Raw genomic sequence first — 16032 nt, forward strand, 5'->3', positions numbered from 1 at the left:
TCAGATATGGTCCTGACTTTAATTGTTCCTGATATTAGAGTCCTAAAAAGGTAAAAAAAAATTTTAAATACCTCTCCTTTCCTTTCTTCCTCACAAATCAGAAAGAGAGGCTGTTCAGTTCCTCCAGGATTTTCTTAAACACAGCATATATATATATACGTGCTAGGGATGAGTGAGTACGGTGGATCAGAACGTAATGCTGTACTCTTGAATATATTCATGTTAGTAGACCTGAAACTTCTCCCAACATGGACAAGGGAAGCATGTGCGGCAATAACTGTGTGAATTCCCTAATAAAGACGTCACACACAGTAAATATGTATCATATTTATTGTCATTTATACTTCAAGGCACCGGGAGGGGAAGGAAATACTAAATCAGGAAACAAAACTTCAAAGAGACATTACTCCTATGACAGTATAGCATTCCTAGGAACACTCTCTGCTTCACAAGGATTGACCGAACACCTCGATATGTGACACTCCATCTGAGGTTTGCTTCAAATGGCCGTCCACTATTCCAGGCACGTGGGTGTCTCCCCTAACTCTCCCTGCTCTCCTGAGCCCATGCTGCCTATCACCCATAGGAGCAGATCCTTTCTGAAGAGCTCGGGTGGATTCTCTCCATCCCACCTCTTCCCAAGAAACAAGCCACCGTTCCAAGACACCCAGTGGGACATTCCCCTTCCACCTCCTTCTCCAAAGTTGCCGAGGTATTCCATCACAGGTTAGGGAGAGAAGCTCCCAGGTTTCAGTTACAAGGCATAGGACGCTGGCATGAATACACACACACACACACACACAGAACAACGCGCGCGCGCGCACTCACACACAGACACACAGGCGCACACAAACACAAACACACCCCACTCGAAGAGGTAGCCACAAGGGTCATTAAACACTTGACGACTGTTTTCCAAAAACGTGGATGCAGTTCATTCATGCCAAAGCCGAGGGTGCAAACACGGAATGGTGGAGAGATCCCAGAGGCTCACCAAACCCTCTCAGGAATATTTTCCTGACCCTGGGGGCAGAGGTTGGAAACATTGAGGACATTTCTTGGGACACACGAAGAAGCTGACGGACCAGGCATTTTCCTTTCCACCGCGAATGACCCATGGCGGGGGCATTTCACTTTCCCCTGTAAATCACCTATGGCGAGGTACCTCCCCAAGCCCCCACCCCCCACTTCCGCGAATCGACATGGCTCGGCCTCTATCCGGGTGTCACTCCGGGTAGGTTTCTCAACGCTCTCGGCTCAAAGAAGGACAATCACAGGTCCGACCCCAAAGCCCACACCCCTTCCTTTTGTTATACCCACAGAAGTTAGAGAAAACGCCACACTTTGAGACAAATTAAGAGTCCTTTATTTAAGCCGGCGGCCAAAGAAATGGCTAACGCTCAAAATTCTCTCGGCCCCGAGGAAGGCGCTTGATTAACTTTTATAGCTTGGTTTAGGAAGGGGAGGGGAACCCAAATGTAGGGATTCTACAGAAGTAAAAACATGCAGGAATCAAAAGAAGCAAATGGTTCCAGAGAGATAAACAATTTAAAAGACAAATGGTTATAAAATGTAACCGTTCTTTGTACCAGGCGCAGGGCTCTAAATCCTTCATTACACTTAGATATAGGTGCTATGCCGGACACCAACTCAAGGCTTTACGTTGTTATCTCTTTGAGAAAAATCCTGGGAACTTGATACACTGTTTGTGCCAGTACCTTATCAGTTGATTGGGCTCCCTTGAAATGCTGAGTAGCTGCTTACACAGGTCAACTCCTTGCGGAAGGGGGTTGGGTAAGGAGCCCTCAGTGTCTTGTAAATTAAGGGGTCAATTGGAGTTTGTCCAGCATTCCCAGCTAGAGAGAGCCTTATTTACACGAGAAGCAAGGCTAGGTGATTAAAGAGACGAACAGGGAAGATTCAAAGTGGCGAGTTAGAGCAAAAAGAAGGTTAGGCATTTCACTTTCCCAGAAAACGCGCAAACATTCAATGGGAGAGAGGTCCCGAGTGGTCAAAGTCCCAGATGTGGTGAGCCCCCGGAAGGAAAAACCGTGTCTTCCTTAGGATGCCCGGAACAAGAGCTAGGCTTCCGGAGCTAGGCAGCCATCTATCTCCGTGAGCCGGCGGGAGGGAGACTGCCGGGAGGGGAACTGGGGCGGAGCCGTGCTTCTTTCTGCTCTGCTGCTGCCGGGGAGCTCCCGGCGTCCAAGCGCAGGAGGCCGCCGTCCTGCAGGGCGCCGTAGAGTTTGCGGGGCAGAGTCCGGGATCGTCTCTGGGGCAGAGGGTTCGAGCTTTTCCAAGGCGAGGGTGCTGGCTCCCGTGCGCACCTAAGGCCGCCCAGGAGTGGGCGCAAAGGGCGGCGGGCCCGCGGGCGCAAAGGGCGGCCTTTTTATAGGGAGCCAGGCCCCCCCGGGGCCCGAAGCTCGCCCAGGGCCACCTCCAGCCCGCCCAGGTGGTTGACGACTCGCGAGAGCGGGCACGGGAGGGAGAGCCAGGCTTCTGGGGAGTGGCGTCGGCGGCGCTTTGGGGAAGTGGGTCGCTCCTCCCGGAGGTCAACGCGGCGTTGCGGGCCGCTCGTCGTCCCTGGCGATCTAGGCCGGTGCTTTGGCTCCTCCAGGCGCCTCGGGCTGGGAACAGAACCTGCGCGGGACACAGAGCGGGAGGTGTCAGAGGGACTGCGCGCAGCGCTAGGGGACCCATTTCCAAGGTCCCAAAGCCCCTCCCGACCCCGCCTCCCCCTGCCCTCCATCCCCCACCCCTCCGCAGCTGGCCTCCGCGCCCCATTCTCTTGGCCCCTTCCTGCATCCTGGGGACTCCGGGGCCCCGTCCGGGGTGCCTTCCTCTCCGCCCTTTCAAACTTGAAGCACGTCTCATCTGGGGCCACCGGGGGCCCGGCTTCCTGGCGCACTGAGGGCTTCCTCGGCCCCCTCGGGGCCCCCCACTCCCCGCTCCCCTTCCCGGGGCCCTGCGCCCTCCTCCCCACCCCTCCAAGCTCCCAGCCCCTAAACCTGCCTCCTCTGCGCTCGTGGGGCCGTCGCGCTCTGCTGGACTCGGGCTTGTCGTGGCCTCTCTCTCTGGCTGGGGCTGGGGCTGGCCGTGGCTTGACCTTCCGCCCTCGGTTTCCGGTTTCTCTGCCGGGACTGCGAGGGGAGCCATCCGGGCTTCTCACCGTTTGTGCCTGGACGCAGAGGCCTCCCGGCTGTGCCCGCTGAAAGCTGCGGGGGAAGAGGAGGTCGACAGTGAGTGGGCCATGACCCCGTCCATAGACGGCTGCGGGAGGGTTGCAAGGGCCAAGCTCCCAGAGTGACTTCAAGGCAGGAATGGCTCTGCTCCCAGGTGCCCCCCACCCCCTCCTCTTTCTGCAGCTGCCCAAGACCTGCAGTCCCCACACCGCAGGTCCCTTCCTGTCTCCTGACTCTGGCTGTTCCCCAGCTGCCTAGCACCCTCCAGCAAACCCTCCTCCGCGGGCGCACCCAGAGGGTGGCCCGGCTGGCGGAGCCACCCACCGCACAAAAAGTCTGCCTTTCTTTGACCTTACGTTTCCCCACCACCTGCCGCATCAGGGCCCGCGGGGCAGGGGCCGCTGCCTTTGTCACCCCAGCTCTAACTCTCCTGCCTCCCTGGCCCCCTGCCACCCCCTCCGCACACCAATCCGCGCAGACAAGACACTCGACCCTCACTCACCTCGTCCTCTCTCACAGCCCTCCCGGTTCTCGCGGGTCTCCATCTTCCCCTGCTTTCCACAGGGAGGTCTGTCTTCTCCCTTCTCTTCAAAGGGCAGGTTCCCCATCCAGGAAAGAGCTCTGTGTTCCCGGCGAGGAGGCTCTACCCTCTGGCAGCCTGAGCAGCGCAAGCGGGGAAATGGCGGGTTGGGCGCAGCCCGCGGGCTTTTATAGGGAGCCAGGACCCCCTGCTGGGTGGGCCCAGGAGGGTTGGCTGCGGACACGCCCACAGTGGCAGGCTACCTTGATTAGGTTAGGCGGGTTGGAGGAGTTCTGCTTTCTCCCTGGGTCCCTGCCACGCTCTCTCCAGCAAGTGATGAGCAATTTTGCGGAGTGGCGGAACAGAGACAAAGGTAGCTGTGGGCTTCACGGTAATTTCAAAGAAAGTGCCCTACTTCGTTGCCCATTTCGAAGTCCTCTCTACCTGTGCGTTGGGCGATTTCTCCACTTCCTGGTGTGCACCTGCGTGTGTGCGTGAGCGTGCGTGCCCGCGCGCGTGTGTTTGGGTGTGTGCACACTATGCCGAGAGTCGGGCAAATTTCGAGTGAAGGGAGACCGCGTCCCGCAGGTTCCCTTGCTCCTGCAGTCTGCGGAGGAAAAACTCCTTTCTGCCAGGGCGGCAGGAATCCATCTACGGACGTTAGGAAAGGACAGGGTGTGCTTTCGTCCCAAATTAGATTTTTCTATGGAGAAAGAGGCAGCAGAGGAGAGTGGGCCGGAGGGCCACATTTTGCCCACGACCAGCCAGGTTTGAGTTCGTTCCTCCTAGGCCTCACGGTCTGATTTTCTCCTCCCCTTTCTGTACCCGACGGGTGTTGCTCCGAGATCAGGACCATCCATCCCAGCGGGCTGCGGATGGGATCATCGTGTGTGTGTCGCCGCAGCCCTCCGCCTCGCTCGCTCGCTCGCTCGGTGAGCACGCGAATCAAGGAAGGAGCACAACTCTAGGCGGGACCCGGCGGGGTGTGGGGAGGAGCAACTCGGTAAGAGAAGACAGGGAGAGTCAGACGTGCCAGGCTCAGGCTGTCCCGGGCGAGTCTTAGAAACCGTGCGCGCGGAGAAGTCCGCCAGAAAGGAAGCAGGCGAAAGCAAATGGGATGTCCGCAGGGCCGGTGCCATGGGATCCGGTCTCGCCCTGACGGCTTTCATGGACATCCAGGGCTCGCTCTCTCTCCACCTTGGACCTGGCGCAGAGAGGAGTGAGGCCTGAGGACAGGGCTGCGTGGCCAGCTGGGTGTGGGAGGCGCCAGCACAGTAAGGGCTGGTCAAGGGGTGGCAGAGAGCGATACGGGGGTTGCTCAAGAAATCGCCGCTGGAACTGGGATCCAGCCATCCCACTTCTGGACGTATCGCCTAAGGACACAAAATCGGGGTGTGGAGCCAATGTGTGTCCTGCCGCGTTGGTTGTCGGCACGCTGCATGTAACCAAGACGTGGAATCGACCTAAGTACCCATCAGCAGATGACTAGAGAAGGACAAAGGAGTAGGGTTCGCAGAAGAAACACGTCAGGGAAAGGAAAGGAAAGCCTGTCATCTGAGACGTCATGCATGGACCCAAAAGTCATGGTACCCAGTGAAATCAGCCAGGCCCATCCGACCCGTATTGCATGATCTCCTTGGGATGTGGGATGGGAAGCGGTGAGGATCACGAAAGTAGAGAGGAGAAAGGTGGGTGTCTGGGCCTGGGGCCGGGGTAGGGGCAGGTGTAGGGGCGGGGAAACGATGCCAATGCGAGACGTGGGTCAAAGGGCACAAAGTTTCCGAGAGACAGGTGGAGTGCTTCCTGGATATCCATGGCAGGGCAACGTGAGTACGGTGGAGCAGAATGTAAGGTTCTCTTGAATACACCCACGGGAGTAGAGCTGAAAATTCTCCCGACAGGGACAGGGGACGCCTGTGGGGCGATAAGTGTGTGAATTCGGCCGATTCTAGTGAATTCCCTAATGAAGACGTCACACACGGTAAATGTGTATCCTATTTATTGTCATTCATGCTTGAAGGCACCGGCGGGGGAAGGAAATATTAAATCGCAAGACAGAACTTCAAGGAGAGATCACTTCTAAGAGAGTCTAACGTCCGTAGGAACGCTCTCGGGTTCACAAGGATTGACCGAACACCAGGATACGTCGCTCTCCATCTGAGGCTTGCTCCAAATGGCCCTCCACTATTCCAGGCACGTGGGTGTCTCCCCTAACTCTCCCTGCTCTCCTGAGCCCATGCTGCCTGTCACCCATCGGTGCAGGTCCTTTCTGAAGAGCTCGGGTGGATTCTCTCCATCCCCCCTCTTCCCAAGAAACAAGCCACCGTTCCAAGACACCCAGTGGGACATTCCCCTTCCACCTCCTTCTCCAAAGTTGCCCAGGTGTTCATCACAGGTTAGGGAGAGAAGCTCCCGGGTTTCAGTTACAAGGCATAGGACGCTGGCATGAACACACACACACACACACACACACACACACACACAGAACAACGCGCGCGCGCGCACTCACACACAGAGACACAGGCGCGCGCGCGCACACACACACACACACACACACACACCCCACTCGAAGAGGTAGCCACAAGTGTCATTAAACACTTGACGACTGTTTTCCAAAAACGTGGATGCAGTTCATCCATGCCAAAGCCGAGGGTGCAAACACGGAATGGTGGAGAGATCCCAGAGGCTCACCAAACCCTCTCAGGAATATTTTTCTGACCCTGGGGGCGGAGGTTGGAAATATTGAGGACATTTCTTGGGACACACGAAGAAGCTGACGGACCAGGCATTTTCCTTTCCACCGCGAATGACCCATGGCGGGGGCATTTCACTTTCCCCTGCAAATCACCTATGGCGAGGTACCTCCCCAAGCCCCCACCCCCACTTCCGCGAATCGACATGGCTCGGCCTCTATCCGGGTGTCACTCCGGGTAGGCTTCTCAACGCTCTCGGCTCAAAGAAGGACAGTCACCGGTCCGACCCCATAGCCCACACCTCTTCCTTTTGTTATACCCACAGAAGTTAGAGAAAACGCCACACTTTGAGACAAATTAAGAGTCCTTTATTTAAGCCGGCGGCCAAAGAGATGGCTAACGCTCAAAATTCTCTCGGCCCCGAGGAAGGGGCTTGATTAACTTTTATAGCTTGGTTTAGGAAGGGGAGGGGAACCCAAATGCAGGGATTCTACAGAAGTAAAAACATGCAGGAATCAGAAGAAGCAAATGGTTCCAGAGAGATAAACAATTTAAAAGACAAATGGTTACAAAAGGTAACCGTTCTTTGTACCAGGCGCAGGGCTCTAAATCCTTCATTACACTTAGATATAGGTGCTATGCCGGACACCAACTCAAGGCTTTACGTTGTTATCTCTTTGAGAAAAATCCTGGGAACTTGATACACTGTTTGTGCCAGTACCTTATCAGTTGATTGGGCTCCCTTGAAATGCTGAGTAGCTGCTTACACAGGTCAACTCCTTGCGGAAGGGGGTTGGGTAAGGAGCCCTCAGTGTCTTGTAAATTAAGGGGTCAATTGGAGTTTGTCCAGCATTCCCAGCTAGAGAGAGCCTTATTTACACGAGAAGCAAGGCTAGGTGATTAAAGAGACGAACAGGGAAGATTCAAAGTGGCGAGTTAGAGCAAAAAGAAGGTTAGGCATTTCACTTTCCCAGAAAACGCGCAAACATTCAATGGGAGAGAGGTCCCGAGTGGTCAAAGTCCCAGATGTGGTGAGCCCCCGGAAGGAAAAACCGTGTCTTCCTTAGGATGCCCGGAACAAGAGCTAGGCTTCCGGAGCTAGGCAGCCATCTATCTCCGTGAGCCGGCGGGAGGGAGACTGCCGGGAGGGGAACTGGGGCGGAGCCGTGCTTCTTTCTGCTCTGCTGCTGCCGGGGAGCTCCCGGCGTCCAAGCGCAGGAGGCCGCCGTCCTGCAGGGCGCCGTAGAGTTTGCGGGGCAGAGTCCGGGATCGTCTCTGGGGCAGAGGGTTCGAGCTTTTCCAAGGCGAGGGTGCTGGCTCCCGTGCGCACCTAAGGCCGCCAAGGAGCGGGCGCAAAGGGCGGCGGGCCCGCGGGCGCAAAGGGCGGCGGGCCCGCGGGCCAGGGCCCCGCAGCCAGCAGGTGGTCGAGCGTGGCCAGCGCCCAGTGCAGGGCGGCCCCGGCGTGCGCCAGCTGCCAGGTGAGCCAGGCGCGCTGCGAGGCGCTGGGCTGCGTGCCGCCGGCGGGCCCCGGGAGGAAGGCGCCCCCCGGGGCCCGAAGCTCGCCCAGGGCCACCTCCAGCCCGCCCAGGTGGTTGACGACTCGCGAGAGCGGGCACGGGAGGGAGAGCCAGGCTTCTGGGGAGTGGCGTCGGCGGCGCTTTGGGGAAGTGGGTCGCTCCTCCCGGAGGTCAACGCGGCGTTGCGGGCCGCTCGTCGTCCCTGGCGATCTAGGCCGGTGCTTTGGCTCCTCCAGGCGCCTCGGGCTGGGAACAGAACCTGCGCGGGACACAGAGCGGGAGGTGTCAGAGGGACTGCGCGCAGCGCTAGGGGACCCATTTCCAAGGTCCCAAAGCCCCTCCCGACCCCGCCTCCCCCTGCCCTCCATCCCCCACCCCTCCGCAGCTGGCCTCCGCGCCCCATCCTCTTGGCCCCTTCCTGCATCCTGGGGACTCCGGGGCCCCGTCCGGGGTGCCTTCCTCTCCGCCCTTTCAAACTTGAAGCACGTCTCATCTGGGGCCACCGGGGGCCCGGCTTCCTGGCGCACTGAGGGCTTCCTCGGCCCCCTCGGGGCCCCCCACTCCCCGCTCCCCTTCCCGGGGCCCTGCGCCCTCCTCCCCACCCCTCCAAGCTCCCAGCCCCTAAACCTGCCTCCTCTGCGCTCGTGGGGCCGTCGCGCTCTGCTGGACTCGGGCTTGTCGTGGCCTCTCTCTCCGGCTGGGGCTGGGGCTGATCGTGGCTTGACCTTCCGCCCTCGGTTTCCGGTTTCTCTGCCGGGACTGCGAGGGGAGCCATCCGGGCTTCTCCACCGTTTGTGCCTGGACGCAGAGGCCTCCCGGCTGTGCCCGCTGAAAGCTGCGGGGGAAGAGGAGGTCGACAGTGAGTGGGCCATGACCCCGTCCGTAGACGGCTGCGGGAGGGTTGCAAGGGCCAAGCTCCCAGAGTGACTTCAAGGCGGGAATGGCTCTGCTCCCAGGTGCTCCCCACCCCCTCCTCTTTCTGCAGCTGCCCAAGACCTGCAGTCCCCACACCGCAGGTCCCTTCCTGTCTCCTGACTCTGGCTGTTCCCCAGCTGCCTAGCACCCTCCAGCAAACCCTCCTCCGCGGGCGCACCCAGAGGGTGGCCCGGCTGGCGGAGCCACCCACCGCACAAAAAGTCTGCCTTTCTTTGACCTTACGTTTCCCCACCACCTGCCGCATCAGGGCCCGCGGGGCGGGGGCCGCTGCCTTTGTCACCCCAGCTCTAACTCTCCTGCCCCCCTGGCCCCCTGCCACCCCCTCCGCACACCAATCCGCGCAGACAAGACACTCGACCCTCACTCACCTCGTCCTCTCTCACAGCCCTCCCGGTTCTCGCGGGTCTCCATCTTCCCCTGCTTTCCACAGGGAGGTCTGTCTTCTCCCTTCTCTTCAAAGGGCGGGTTCCCCATCCAGGAAAGAGCTCTGTGTTCCCGGCGAGGAGGCTCTACCCTCTGGCAGCCTGAGCAGCGCAAGCGGGGAAATGGCGGGTTGGGCGCAGCCCGCGGGCTTTTATAGGGAGCCAGGACCCCCTGCTGGGTGGGCCCAGGAGGGTTGGCTGCGGACACGCCCACAGTGGCAGGCTACCTTGATTAGGTTAGGCGGGTTGGAGGAGTTCTGCTTTCTCCCTGGGTCCCTGCCACGCTCTCTCCAGCAAGTGATGAGCAATTTTGCGGAGTGGCGGAACAGAGACAAAGGTAGCTGTGGGCTTCACGGTAATTTCAAAGAAAGTGCCCTACTTCGTTGCCCATTTCGAAGTCCTCTCTACCTGTGCGTTGGGCGATTTCTCCACTTCCTGGTGTGCACCTGCGTGTGTGCGTGAGCGTGCGTGCCCGCGCGCGTGTGTTTGGGTGTGTGCACACTATGCCGAGAGTCGGGCAAATTTCGAGTGAAGGGAGACCGCGTCCCGCAGGTTCCCTTGCTCCTGCAGTCTGCGGAGGAAAAACTCCTTTCTGCCAGGGCGGCAGGAATCCATCTACGGACGTTAGGAAAGGACAGGGTGTGCTTTCGTCCCAAATTAGATTTTTCTATGGAGAAAGAGGCAGCAGAGGAGAGTGGGCCGGAGGGCCACATTTTGCCCACGACCAGCCAGGTTTGAGTTCGTTCCTCCTAGGCCTCACGGTCTGATTTTCTCCTCCCCTTTCTGTACCCGACGGGTGTTGCTCCGAGATCAGGACCATCCATCCCAGCGGGCTGCGCATGGGATCATCGTGTGTGTGTCGCCGCAGCCCTCCGCCTCGCTCGCTCGCTCGCTCGGTGAGCACGCGAATGAAGGAAGGGGCACAACTCTAGGCGGGACCCGGCGGGGTGTGGGGAGGAGCAACTCGGTAAGAGAAGACAGGGAGAGTCAGACGTGCCAGGCGCAGGCTGTCCCGGGCGAGTCTTAGAAACCGTGCGCGCGGAGAAGTCCGCCAGAAAGGAAGCAGGCGAAAGCAAATGGGATGTCCGCAGGGCCGGTGCCATGGGATCCGGTCTCGCCCTGACGGCTTTCATGGACATCTAGGGCTCGCTCTCTCTCCACCTTGGACCTGGCGCAGAGAGGAGTGAGGCCTGAGGACAGGGCTGCGTGGCCAGCTGGGTGTGGGAGGCGCCAGCACAGTAAGGGCTGGTCAAGGGGTGGCAGAGAGCGATACGGGGGTTGCTCAAGAAATCGCCGCTGGAACTGGGATCCAGCCATCCCACTTCTGGACGTATCGCCTAAGGACACAAAATCGGGGTGTGGAGCCAATGTGTGTCCTGCCGCGTTGGTTGTCGGCACGCTGCATGTAACCAAGACGTGGAATCGACCTAAGTACCCATCAGCAGATGACTAGAGAAGGACAAAGGAGTAGGGTTCGCAGAAGAAACACGTCAGGGAAAGGAAAGGAAAGCCTGTCATCTGAGACGTCATGCATGGACCCAAAAGTCATGGTACCCAGTGAAATCAGCCAGGCCCATCCGACCCGTATTGCATGATCTCCTTGGGATGTGGGATGGGAAGCGGTGAGGATCACGAAAGTAGAGAGGAGAAAGGTGGGTGTCTGGGCCTGGGGCCGGGGTAGGGGCAGGTGTAGGGGCGGGGAAACGATGCCAATGCGAGACGTGGGTCAAAGGGCACAAAGTTTCCGAGAGACAGGTGGAGTGCTTCCTGGATATCCATGGCAGGGCAACGTGAGTACGGTGGAGCAGAATGTAAGGTTCTCTTGAATACACCCACGGGAGTAGAGCTGAAAATTCTCCCGACAGGGACAGGGGACGCCTGTGGGGCGATAAGTGTGTGAATTCGGCCGATTCTAGTGAATTCCCTAATGAAGACGTCACACACGGTAAATGTGTATCCTATTTATTGTCATTCATGCTTGAAGGCACCGGCGGGGGAAGGAAATATTAAATCGCAAGACAGAACTTCAAGGAGAGATCACTTCTAAGAGAGTCTAACGTCCGTAGGAACGCTCTCGGGTTCACAAGGATTGACCGAACACCAGGATACGTCGCTCTCCATCTGAGGCTTGCTCCAAATGGCCCTCCACTATTCCAGGCACGTGGGTGTCTCCCCTAACTCTCCCTGCTCTCCTGAGCCCATGCTGCCTGTCACCCATCGGTGCAGGGCCTTTCTGAAGAGCTCGGGTGGATTCTCTCCATCCCCCCTCTTCCCAAGAAACAAGCCACCGTTCCAAGACACCCAGTGGGACATTCCCCTTCCACCTCCTTCTCCAGAGTTGCCCAGGTGTTCATCACAGGTTAGGGAGAGAAGCTCCCGGGTTTCAGTTACAAGGCATAGGACGCTGGCATGAACACACACACACACACACACACACACACACACACACACAGAACAACGCACGAGCGCGCACTCACACACAGAGACACAGGCGCGCGCGCGCACACACACACACACACACACACACACACCCCACTCGAAGAGGTAGCCACAAGTGTCATTAAACACTTGACGACTGTTTTCCAAAAACGTGGATGCAGTTCATCCATGCCAAAGCCGAGGGTGCAAACACGGAATGGTGGAGAGATCCCAGAGGCTCACCAAACCCTCTCAGGAATATTTTCCTGACCCTGGGGGCGGAGGTTGGAAATATTGAGGACATTTCTTGGGACACACGAAGAAGCTGACGGACCAGGCATTTTCCTTTCCACCGCGAATGACCCATGGCGGGGGCATTTCACTTTCCCCTGCAAATCACCTATGGCGAGGTACCTCCCCAAGCCCCCACCCCCACTTCCGCGAATCGACATGGCTCGGCCTCTATCCGGGTGTCACTCCGGGTAGGCTTCTCAACGCTCTCGGCTCAAAGAAGGACAGTCACCGGTCCGACCCCATAGCCCACACCTCTTCCTTTTGTTATACCCACAGAAGTTAGAGAAAACGCCACACTTTGAGACAAATTAAGAGTCCTTTATTTAAGCCGGCGGCCAAAGAGATGGCTAACGCTCAAAATTCTCTCGGCCCCGAGGAAGGGGCTTGATTAACTTTTATAGCTTGGTTTAGGAAGGGGAGGGGAACCCAAATGCAGGGATTCTACAGAAGTAAAAACATGCAGGAATCAGAAGAAGCAAATGGTTCCAGAGAGATAAACAATTTAAAAGACAAATGGTTACAAAAGGTAACCGTTCTTTGTACCAGGCGCAGGGCTCTAAATCCTTCATTACACTTAGATATAGGTGCTATGCCGGACACCAACTCAAGGCTTTACGTTGTTATCTCTTTGAGAAAAATCCTGGGAACTTGATACACTGTTTGTGCCAGTACCTTATCAGTTGATTGGGCTCCCTTGAAATGCTGAGTAGCTGCTTACACAGGTCAACTCCTTGCGGAAGGGGGTTGGGTAAGGAGCCCTCAGTGTCTTGTAAATTAAGGGGTCAATTGGAGTTTGTCCAGCATTCCCAGCTAGAGAGAGCCTTATTTACACGAGAAGCAAGGCTAGGTGATTAAAGAGACGAACAGGGAAGATTCAAAGTGGCGAGTTAGAGCAAAAAGAAGGTTAGGCATTTCACTTTCCCAGAAAACGCGCAAACATTCAATGGGAGAGAGGTCCCGAGTGGTCAAAGTCCCAGATGTGGTGAGCCCCCGGAAGGAAAAACCGTGTCTTCCTTAGGATGCCCGGAACAAGAGCTAGGCTTCCGGAGCTAGGCAGCCATCTATCTCCGTGAGCCGGCGGGAGGGAGACTGCCGGGAGGGGAACTGGGGCGGAGCCGTGCTTCTTTCTGCTCTGCTGCTGCCGGGGAGCTCCCGGCGTCCAAGCGCAGGAGGCCGCCGTCCTGCAGGGCGCCGTAGAGTTTGCGGGGCAGAGTCCGGGATCGTCTCTGGGGCAGAGGGTTCGAGCTTTTCCAAGGCGAGGGTGCTGGCTCCCGTGCGCACCTAAGGCCGCCAAGGAGCGGGCGCAAAGGGCGGCGGGCCCGCGGGCGCAAAGGGCGGCGGGCCCGCGGGCCAGGGCCCCGCAGCCAGCAGGTGGTCGAGCGTGGCCAGCGCCCAGTGCAGGGCGGCCCCGGCGTGCGCCAGCTGCCAGGTGAGCCAGGCGCGCTGCGAGGCGCTGGGCTGCGTGCCGCCGGCGGGCCCCGGGAGGAAGGCGCCCCCCGGGGCCCGAAGCTCGCCCAGGGCCACCTCCAGCCCGCCCAGGTGGTTGACGACTCGCGAGAGCGGGCACGGGAGGGAGAGCCAGGCTTCTGGGGAGTGGCGTCGGCGGCGCTTTGGGGAAGTGGGTCGCTCCTCCCGGAGGTCAACGCGGCGTTGCGGGCCGCTCGTCGTCCCTGGCGATCTAGGCCGGTGCTTTGGCTCCTCCAGGCGCCTCGGGCTGGGAACAGAATCTGCGCGGGACACAGAGCGGGAGGTGTCAGAGGGACTGCGCGCAGCGCTAGGGGACCCATTTCCAAGGTCCCAAAGCCCCTCCCGACCCCGCCTCCCCCTGCCCTCCATCCCCCACCCCTCCGCAGCTGGCCTCCGCGCCCCATCCTCTTGGCCCCTTCCTGCATCCTGGGGACTCCGGGGCCCCGTCCGGGGTGCCTTCCTCTCCGCCCTTTCAAACTTGAAGCACGTCTCATCTGGGGCCACCGGGGGCCCGGCTTCCTGGCGCACTGAGGGCTTCCTCGGCCCCCTCGGGGCCCCCCACTCCCCGCTCCCCTTCCCGGGGCCCTGCGCCCTCCTCCCCACCCCTCCAAGCTCCCAGCCCCTAAACCTGCCTCCTCTGCGCTCGTGGGGCCGTCGCGCTCTGCTGGACTCGGGCTTGTCGTGGCCTCTCTCTCCGGCTGGGGCTGGGGCTGGTCGTGGCTTGACCTTCCGCCCTCGGTTTCCGGTTTCTCTGCCGGGACTGCGAGGGGAGCCATCCGGGCTTCTCCACCGTTTGTGCCTGGACGCAGAGGCCTCCCGGCTGTGCCCGCTGAAAGCTGCGGGGGAAGAGGAGGTCGACAGTGAGTGGGCCATGACCCCGTCCGTAGACGGCTGCGGGAGGGTTGCAAGGGCCAAGCTCCCAGAGTGACTTCAAGGCGGGAATGGCTCTGCTCCCAGGTGCCCCCCACCCCCTCCTCTTTCTGCAGCTGCCCAAGACCTGCAGTCCCCACACCGCAGGTCCCTTCCTGTCTCCTGACTCTGGCTGTTCCCCAGCTGCCTAGCACCCTCCAGCAAACCCTCCTGCGCGGGCGCACCCAGAGGGTGGCCCGGCTGGCGGAGCCACCCACCGCACAAAAAGTCTGCCTTTCTTTGACCTTACGTTTCCCCACCACCTGCCGCATCAGGGCCCGCGGGGCGGGGGCCGCTGCCTTTGTCACCCCAGCTCTAACTCTCCTGCCTCCCTGGCCCCCTGCCACCCCCTCCGCACACCAATCCGCGCAGACAAGACACTCGACCCTCACTCACCTCGTCCTCTCTCACAGCCCTCCCGGTTCTCGCGGGTCTCCATCTTCCCCTGCTTTCCACAGGGAGGTCTGTCTTCTCCCTTCTCTTCAAAGGGCAGGTTCCCCATCCAGGAAAGAGCTCTGTGTTCCCGGCGAGGAGGCTCTACCCTCTGGCAGCCTGAGCAGCGCAAGCGGGGAAATGGCGGGTTGGGCGCAGCCCGCGGGCTTTTATAGGGAGCCAGGACCCCCTGCTGGGTGGGCCCAGGAGGGTTGGCTGCGGACACGCCCACAGTGGCAGGCTACCTTGATTAGGTTAGGCGGGTTGGAGGAGTTCTGCTTTCTCCCTGGGTCCCTGCCACGCTCTCTCCAGCAAGTGATGAGCAATTTTGCGGAGTGGCGGAACAGAGACAAAGGTAGCTGTGGGCTTCACGGTAATTTCAAAGAAAGTGCCCTACTTCGTTGCCCATTTCGAAGTCCTCTCTACCTGTGCGTTGGGCGATTTCTCCACTTCCTGGTGTGCACCTGCGTGTGTGCGTGAGCGTGCGTGCCCGCGCGCGTGTGTTTGGGTGTGTGCACACTATGCCGAGAGTCGGGCAAATTTCGAGTGAAGGGAGACCGCGTCCCGCAGGTTCCCTTGCTCCTGCAGTCTGCGGAGGAAAAACTCCTTTCTGCCAGGGCGGCAGGAATCCATCTACGGACGTTAGGAAAGGACAGGGTGTGCTTTCGTCCCAAATTAGATTTTTCTATGGAGAAAGAGGCAGCAGAGGAGAGTGGGCCGGAGGGCCACATTTTGCCCACGACCAGCCAGGTTTGAGTTCGTTCCTCCTAGGCCTCACGGTCTGATTTTCTCCTCCCCTTTCTGTACCCGACGGGTGTTGCTCCGAGATCAGGACCATCCATCCCAGCGGGCTGCGGATGGGATCATCGTGTGTGTGTCGCCGCAGCCCTCCGCCTCGCTCGCTCGCTCGCTCGCTCGCTCGGTGAGCACGCGAATGAAGGGAGGGGCACAACTCTAGGCGGGACCCGGCGGGGTGTGGGGAGGAGCAACTCGGTAAGAGAAGACAGGGAGAGTCAGACGTGCCAGGCGCAGGCTGTCCCGGGCGAGTCTTAGAAACCGTGCGCGCGGAGAAGTCCGCCAGAAAGGAAGCAGGCGAAAGCAAATGGGATGTCCGCAGGGCCGGTGCCATGGGATCCGGTCTCGCCCTGACGGCTTTCATGGACATCTAGGGCTCGCTCTCTCTCCACCTTGGACCTGGCGCAGAGAGGAGTGAGGCCTGAGGACAGGGCTGCGTGGCCAGCT

The sequence above is a fragment of the Pongo abelii genome, chromosome 13 (assembly GCF_028885655.2).
Source record: "Pongo abelii isolate AG06213 chromosome 13, NHGRI_mPonAbe1-v2.0_pri, whole genome shotgun sequence".
Lineage (NCBI taxonomy): Eukaryota > Metazoa > Chordata > Mammalia > Primates > Hominidae > Pongo > Pongo abelii.